Raw genomic sequence first — 7,213 nt, 5'->3', positions numbered from 1 at the left:
CCGACGGGTATGGACCCGCCGGTCCTACCCGCCGGTTTGGCCAGAACCCCCTGGTCCTCTCAGGTGCGTGACTCAGGCGGGTAGGGACCCGCCGGTTGCACCCGCCGGTTTTGGCGGAAAAACCCCAGTTTCTTCTCAACTTCCTCCATTCCTTAGGGACCCAAATAGGGCTTTTCTCAACCCAATCCTCACACCTTTAAAGTCCCATAGGATGGTTCTAGCTTAGATCTAAGTTAGATTTAAGTGAGGGGAACCATCTTACCTTCTTTGCTCAAGAATGACTTCAAACCCTCCAAATCACTTCCAACTCACAATGCTCCCTCTACCTTGTCAATATCTCTTCAAATCCTTCAAGATCAACACATAAATCATCTATTAAACCTTAGATCCATCATTTCAAGAGGTGTTTACAAGATCTTAAGAAATCATACTCGAATCAAGGGTTTAAAGCGTGGGTTTGGCGAATGTTTATAAAACCCAGTTTTTCTTACCTCCAACTGTAGATCTCGAGTTGAAGATTACTCTCCCGGCACCGGAATGGCAAGATCGAGCTTCGGCGCCGCTGAAATCCTTCCTTTCTTCTTCTTCCTTTCTTCTTCCCTTTCTTTTTCTCTCTCCTCTTACTTTTCTCACCAAACGTACGAGGGTAATAAATGGAAAGAAAAGAAGTCATAAAGCTTTATATACTATTCCTACTTAAGTGAATAGTGATGGATGGGTCACTCAGGTGGGTGGGTGTACCCACCTGACATACCCATCCGAGAGTAAAAACTTGGGATTTTGACCGGGCTCGGACCTCGGCTCGGACCCTACCCCAAGCATACAATGTAGCATACGTATATAACCTTAAAATACGGATATAATACCTGTTCTATCCGTACATAGCCTTATGGTAGGTGCACGTACACGGTTTGGGCACTCCCGTCACTTCTGGCACTGGCTCGGACTTGTCGGGCCAGCCGGTGTTTAAGGTCACCCGTGCCATCATAGCCCATAAGGAACTCGCTCTAACATCCTCTGGCTCGGTTCCTGCATGGTTTAACCGGTTCAACCACGAAATCAGACCGGGTTTAAGAAGCGGGATATTACATTGAACTAGATAAATTACAATCTATCTTTTTCATGAGAAACAATCTTCTAAAAATATCATTTTTACTACCAAAAATGCCCCCAAGCGTAAATGGTCAATTTTATCAGTTTTGACCTAGAAACCTGCACCACCTACTATGGATGAATCAAACCACTCCATTAATACAATGTGGCTATATTATCTCATCGGTGACACTCAACGCTACCATGTCATCACTACCACATGACCGGGTTACTAGCAAGGACAACCATAAAATAACAATCTCCCCCTTTGGAGTTGTTGGCAACCACCTCATCACTAATACACTCCAAAGCTCCGATGAATAATTCTCTCCCCCTTTAATAACAAGTACAGAGGGTAGAACCAATGGAATCCCCTTGAGTCCAATATGGGGGTAGCAACATCAAACAACTTTCTCCCCCTCTTCAAATGGCCCTAGTGCTTAGGAAGAAGCACCACTCCCAATTTCTATCTGAGAAACTCAACTGATATTTGGGAAGTGGTTTAGTAAAGATATAGCCACTTGCTCTACTGTGAGAACAAACTCCATCCTTACTTCACCTTCCATCACCTTGTCTCTCAAGAAATGATACCGAATGGTAATGTACTTTGTTCTAGAATGCATCACCAGATTCTTAAAAATGTTGATAGCACTCGTATTGTCACAATATAGTGGCACTGCCTGCTTAACCTCCACACTCAAATTCTTCAACATCTACTTCATCCACAACACTTATGTACAATAAGATGTAGCTGCAATGTATTCTGCCTCTGTAGTTGAAAGAGAGACTGACTCTTGCTTCTTACTATGCCATACCACCAAGCTGCTTCCCAAATAGAATGCACCACCACTGGTGCTCTTCCTTTCATCTACATCTAGCCCAATCTACATCTGAAAAAGCTAACAAACTAAAGTTCTTGACTTTCGGATACCATAACCTAAACTCACTAGTCCCCTTCAGATATCTGAAAATTCTCTTCACTGCTGCCACGTGTGTCTTCTTTGGTCCTGCTTGGAATCTGACTACTATGCACATAGCTTGTAAGATGTCAGGCCTATTAGCTATCATATATAATAGACTATCAATCATTGACCTATACGAGGTGTGGTCAATTGATGGAGAGTCATCTTCCTTACTTAACTTACACCCAGTCATCATAAGTATACTAACTGGCTTGCAATCCTCCATGGTGAATCTCTTCAACATCTCTCTCACATACTTGGACTGAGATATGAAGATACTTTCCTTCTTTTGACTGATCTGTAAACCCAAGAAGAATGACAGTTCACCCAACATGGACATCTCAAACTCATCATGCATCTTCATTGTAAAATCTCTGCACATCTCATCTTTGTGACCCCCAAAGATGATGTCATCTATATACACAACCACCACAAATTGAATGCTTTCTTCAGTTCTGATGTAGAGATTACTGTCCAGTAAGCCTTTCTTGAAACATAACTTGCACAAGTAAGAGTTCAATCTGGAGTACCATGCCCTTGGAGCTTGTTTCAAACCATACAATGCCTTCTTCAATCTGCATATAAGAGTGGGATCCTCATTCAGCTGAAACCCATCAAGCTGCTCTATACAAATCTCCTCTTCCAAGTTTCCATTCAGAAAAGCTGATTTGACATCCATTTGATAGACCTTGAACCCCTTGTACACTGACAAAACTAAGAACATTTTGATAGCCTCAAGTCTTGGCACTGGAGTAAAAGTTTTCTCAAATTCAATGCCTTCCATTTGAGCATACCCCTTGTATACAAGTCTTGCTTTGTTTCTCACCACTTAACCATCTTCATTGAGTTTATTTCTGAAAACCCATTTAGTACCAATCACATTCTTGTCAATTGGCCTAGGGACTAGATCCCAAGTGTGATTCCTCTCTATCTGATCAAGTTCTTCATTCATGGCCTTTATCTAACTCTCATCATTGCTTGCCTCATCAACAATTTTTAGTTCAATCTTCGAAAGAAGAGAGTTGGTGTTGGTCTTCATTCTTCTAGTCTGAACACGTACAGTGGGGTCACCAATGATTAACTCATTTGTTCCCTATTGATCAACTCTGTTGTGTCTCCTCTACTCATCTAAATCTACCCTAGTCTGTTCAACATCAACCACATCTTTGTTTTTGGGTCTACTATCAACCAGGTCATTCTCATCATCAGGATCTTCAAATTTTGGGAGTTCATTTCTTGAACAAGAAGGAATATCCCTTTTCTCATCAACTGTGACATCAACACTCTCTATAATTTTTCCAAGTCTATTGTTGTAGCATCTGTAGGCCTTACTTGAAGTAGAATAGCCTAGAAATATACCCTCATCAGCCCTATCATCAAACTTGCCCAAATCTTGGTTTGTATAACATTTGCTACCAAAGACCTTGAAGTGTCTTGCTATAGCCCTTTTACCAAACCAGATTTCATATGGAATCTTGCTTTCATGAGGTCTTAACATACACCTGTTATGGATGTACACTGCAGTTAGAACTGCCTCCTTCCAGAACTTCTTGCCTATATCATTCTCTGCCAACATTGTTCTAGCCATATCCTACACTGTTCTATTCTTTCTCTCTGCAACACCATTCTGTTGGGGTGTTCTTGGAGCTAAAGTTTGTTTCCTGATACCATGCTCATAGTAATATTCTTCAAAATTATCCCAACTGTACTCATCTCCTTTGTCAGATCTTAGACACTTTAGCTTCTTTCCTATCTGATTCTCAACTTGCTTTTTAAATATCTTAAATTTTTCTAAAGCCTCTGACTTGTGTTTTAAGAACATCACCCACACCATTCTTAAATGATCATCAACAAACAACATGATGCATCGCTCTCTTGAGGTGCTAAGTGTCCTTATAAGACCATATGGGTCTGTGTGAATCAATTCCAATGGTGAGCTAGAATAATACTCCTTAGACTTGTAGGAGATTCTGGTTTGCTTTTCCTTCTGATAAGATGCACATATAGGATTGGAGAGCTTCTTCAACTCAGGAACATCTCTCACTGCCTTCTTCGAAGAAAACTTGGCAAGGTTCTTAAAACTAATATGCCCAAGTCTTCTATGCCATAACCATGTCTCCTTATCTATGTTGATCATGTAAGAATCTTTCGTTAACTCTGTTAAGGTGTACAAGTTCCCTGAAGTTCCCTGTCCAGTAGCCACAACCTTTCCACTGCTTGCTATTCTTATCTCACACCCTTTACTGATGAAAGTTACTTCATGCCATTTGTTACAAATTTTACTAATGCTAAGAAGATTATATTTGAGCCCTTCAATATGTAAGACATCAAGAGATTTCACCTTCCTATAGTTCAGACTTATGGATCCCTTCCCTGTAATTCTGGTACCATTATTGTTGCCAAACTTCACAGATCCACCTTTAATGTCTTGTAATTGTTCAAACTTTTTCTTATCTCCTGTCATATGGCTTGAGCAACCACTATCAAGAATCCATAAAGTAGAGTCTCCTTGAACCTTAAAATCTCTCTGAATAACAAATGATGTTGCATCTTCTTCATATTCTACTATCTCTTTCTCTGAACCGAGACTTTCTTGACAGATTGAGATTTATTTGCTTTCATCTGTCTTGAAAATTGTCTCTCTATCTCATCATCTTCTGTGTTTTTGAAAACTCTCTACTTACCTCTGTTCTCCTATCTTTGTGGGGGAAATATAGCTCTACAATTCCTTGCAATATATCCAAGGTTGTTGTATCTGTAACATTCAACTGTTTCTTCCATAAGGGGTGCAAAAGGATTTCAATCCACATAACTCCTTAGACCGATGTTGAACTTACAATCTGAGATCTTGTATCCAAAAGTGTTATATTTGTAACAATAACATTGAAACCTTTGCATCACAGGTTCCATCTGCCATCTGTAAGGAGCTCTGAAGTTGTCATATGCTCTAGGTCTCTGTTGAGAACCTTGACTATATCCATAGTTCTTTACTCTCCTGCTTGGCCTTGCCAACTGTGGTTGTCTAGCATGGTTAGTCTTATGAAATACAGAGGGATTTCCTCTTCTGATTGGACCAGTTTGCACTCTATCATTTTGTACTACTCTCTTGACATTGACAGTAGTAACAACATGTGCCTTCCCTCTTTGAACATTCCTGTCATTAACTTTAATAGGATTTTGTACTGTTCCCTTACCATTTGCCTTGCTATATTTGGAAGATTCTCCAACAAATCCAAGCCCAAATTTGATGTGAACCGGTCTTTAAACATTGATTACTACTAGGATGCTCTTTTGGAGCAGAGTCATCTTCAACATCTTCATTTTCTGAGTCTTCTTTCTCAATCTCAGTTCTCTCATAGTCTTCAACCTTAGCCTTTAACAACGCTAGCTCACCTGCATAACCATCAAATTGGGCAATAATCTCAGCTTGCTCCTCTAGTTGTACTTTCAAAGCCTCTTTTTCTAACTCAAGAGTGTTGCAGTCAATGGTCTTCTGTGAGAGTTGATACTCAAGATCATCTGAGGTCTTCCTTGACTTATTGGCTTGATCTCTCAACTCAAGAACTATTTGTTCTTACCCCTTAAGGTCTTGAGTGACCTTTTTGACTTCCTTCCTTTCTCTTCTAAGCTCTCTAATGGTAGCTGTGAGTTCAGCCTCTAGATGTGATTTTTCATCTTCCTCTTCTTCTTCTGTAGAATCTTCCTTGCTAGAAGAATCTTCTTTATTTTCTTCCACATCTATTGAGACCATAAATATAGCCTCATCATCTTCATCATTAGATGATTCTTTAGACTCTTCATCAAATGTGTCACTGCATTTCTTAGGGATCCAATTTTTCTTCTTGTCCTTGCCTTTCTTGTATCTGTTTGAGAAGAACTTCTTCTTTTCATTGAAATGACTTTTTTTTTTCACTTTCATCTTCATCACTTTCTATTTTTCTTTGGTTAGGATACTTGATTGCAAAATGTCCAACCCTTCCACAGTTGAAGCAATTGAAAGGCAACTTGTCCTTGTATTTTCCTGTTCTCTTTTTCAACTTTTTGGTGAAATGAGTTGTAAACTCATCTTCACTCTCATCAATATCATCCTCCACAGGATGCTTCTTCCTCTCCTTGATTTTCAAGTTTTTTATTGTCTTGAAAGTAGCTTGTTTGTCACTGGACTTACCCTTTTTTCATCTCATTTCAAGAGCTGTGAAAGTGTCATGCACTTGATCAAGTGTGATAGTGTCTAAGTCCTTTTGCCTCTTCAATAACTGACACCCTGGAGTTATACTTGGGCAACAAAGACCTTAAGATTTTCTGACAAACAACTGAATCCTCTAGATTGGCTCCTAGACCCCTAATAGAGTTGACCACTTCATTTACCTCAGTTATATAGTTGTCAATATTCTCTCTCTCTCTCTTGCATTAGTAGACTTTCAAACTGGCCTCTGAAGGTCTGAAGCTTTGCTTTCCATATCTTTTCATCTCCTTCATTGATGTTCTTCAGTTTCTCCCAGATGTCATTGAATGAGTTACAGTCCATCACCTTAGCTATCATACTCTTATCCAATGATGATAATATTGCATTCACAACCTTCTGATTATAACAATAAGCCTTCTTGCCATCATTATCAACTGGACCTCCCTCAATTCCTTGTACCCAATCAGAACTGATGCTCAAACATCATAACCTAGTAACTTAGGTACAACTGCATTCTCCTCTTTCACAAGATAAAATTAGATCCATCAAACTTTAGTGCGTGTCTTAAATAGCCTTCACCTATCATACTATCACTACCGCTGCCTACACTGAGTATCAGCTCTGATACAAATTGTTGTAATCCGACAGTCACTGAGAGGGGGTGAATATGTTAGTCTAATTTCGATCATCTAAAACCTATCCGATATCTGACAAAACAAATATTAATACACCTATCCCTATACCTATCTCTGTTTGCACACAGTCGTATGCACACTCAACCTCTCATAGGCATTTCCAAGTGTGCACACCTATTTGGTATTCCACGCACTTTAATATATATAATACAAACAAGCACACCCACAACATAGGATTTTTACGAGGTTTGGTAATTTACCTACATCTTCAGAGTAATGCCCGTAAAAGCTTCGTACCTACTCAATACACTACTTTCGATTTCACCCACAATTGGGAG

This window comes from Macadamia integrifolia, unplaced genomic scaffold (assembly GCF_013358625.1).
Source record: "Macadamia integrifolia cultivar HAES 741 unplaced genomic scaffold, SCU_Mint_v3 scaffold930, whole genome shotgun sequence".
NCBI classification, from domain to species: domain Eukaryota; kingdom Viridiplantae; phylum Streptophyta; class Magnoliopsida; order Proteales; family Proteaceae; genus Macadamia; species Macadamia integrifolia.
This window is presented reverse-complemented; position numbering follows the sequence as displayed.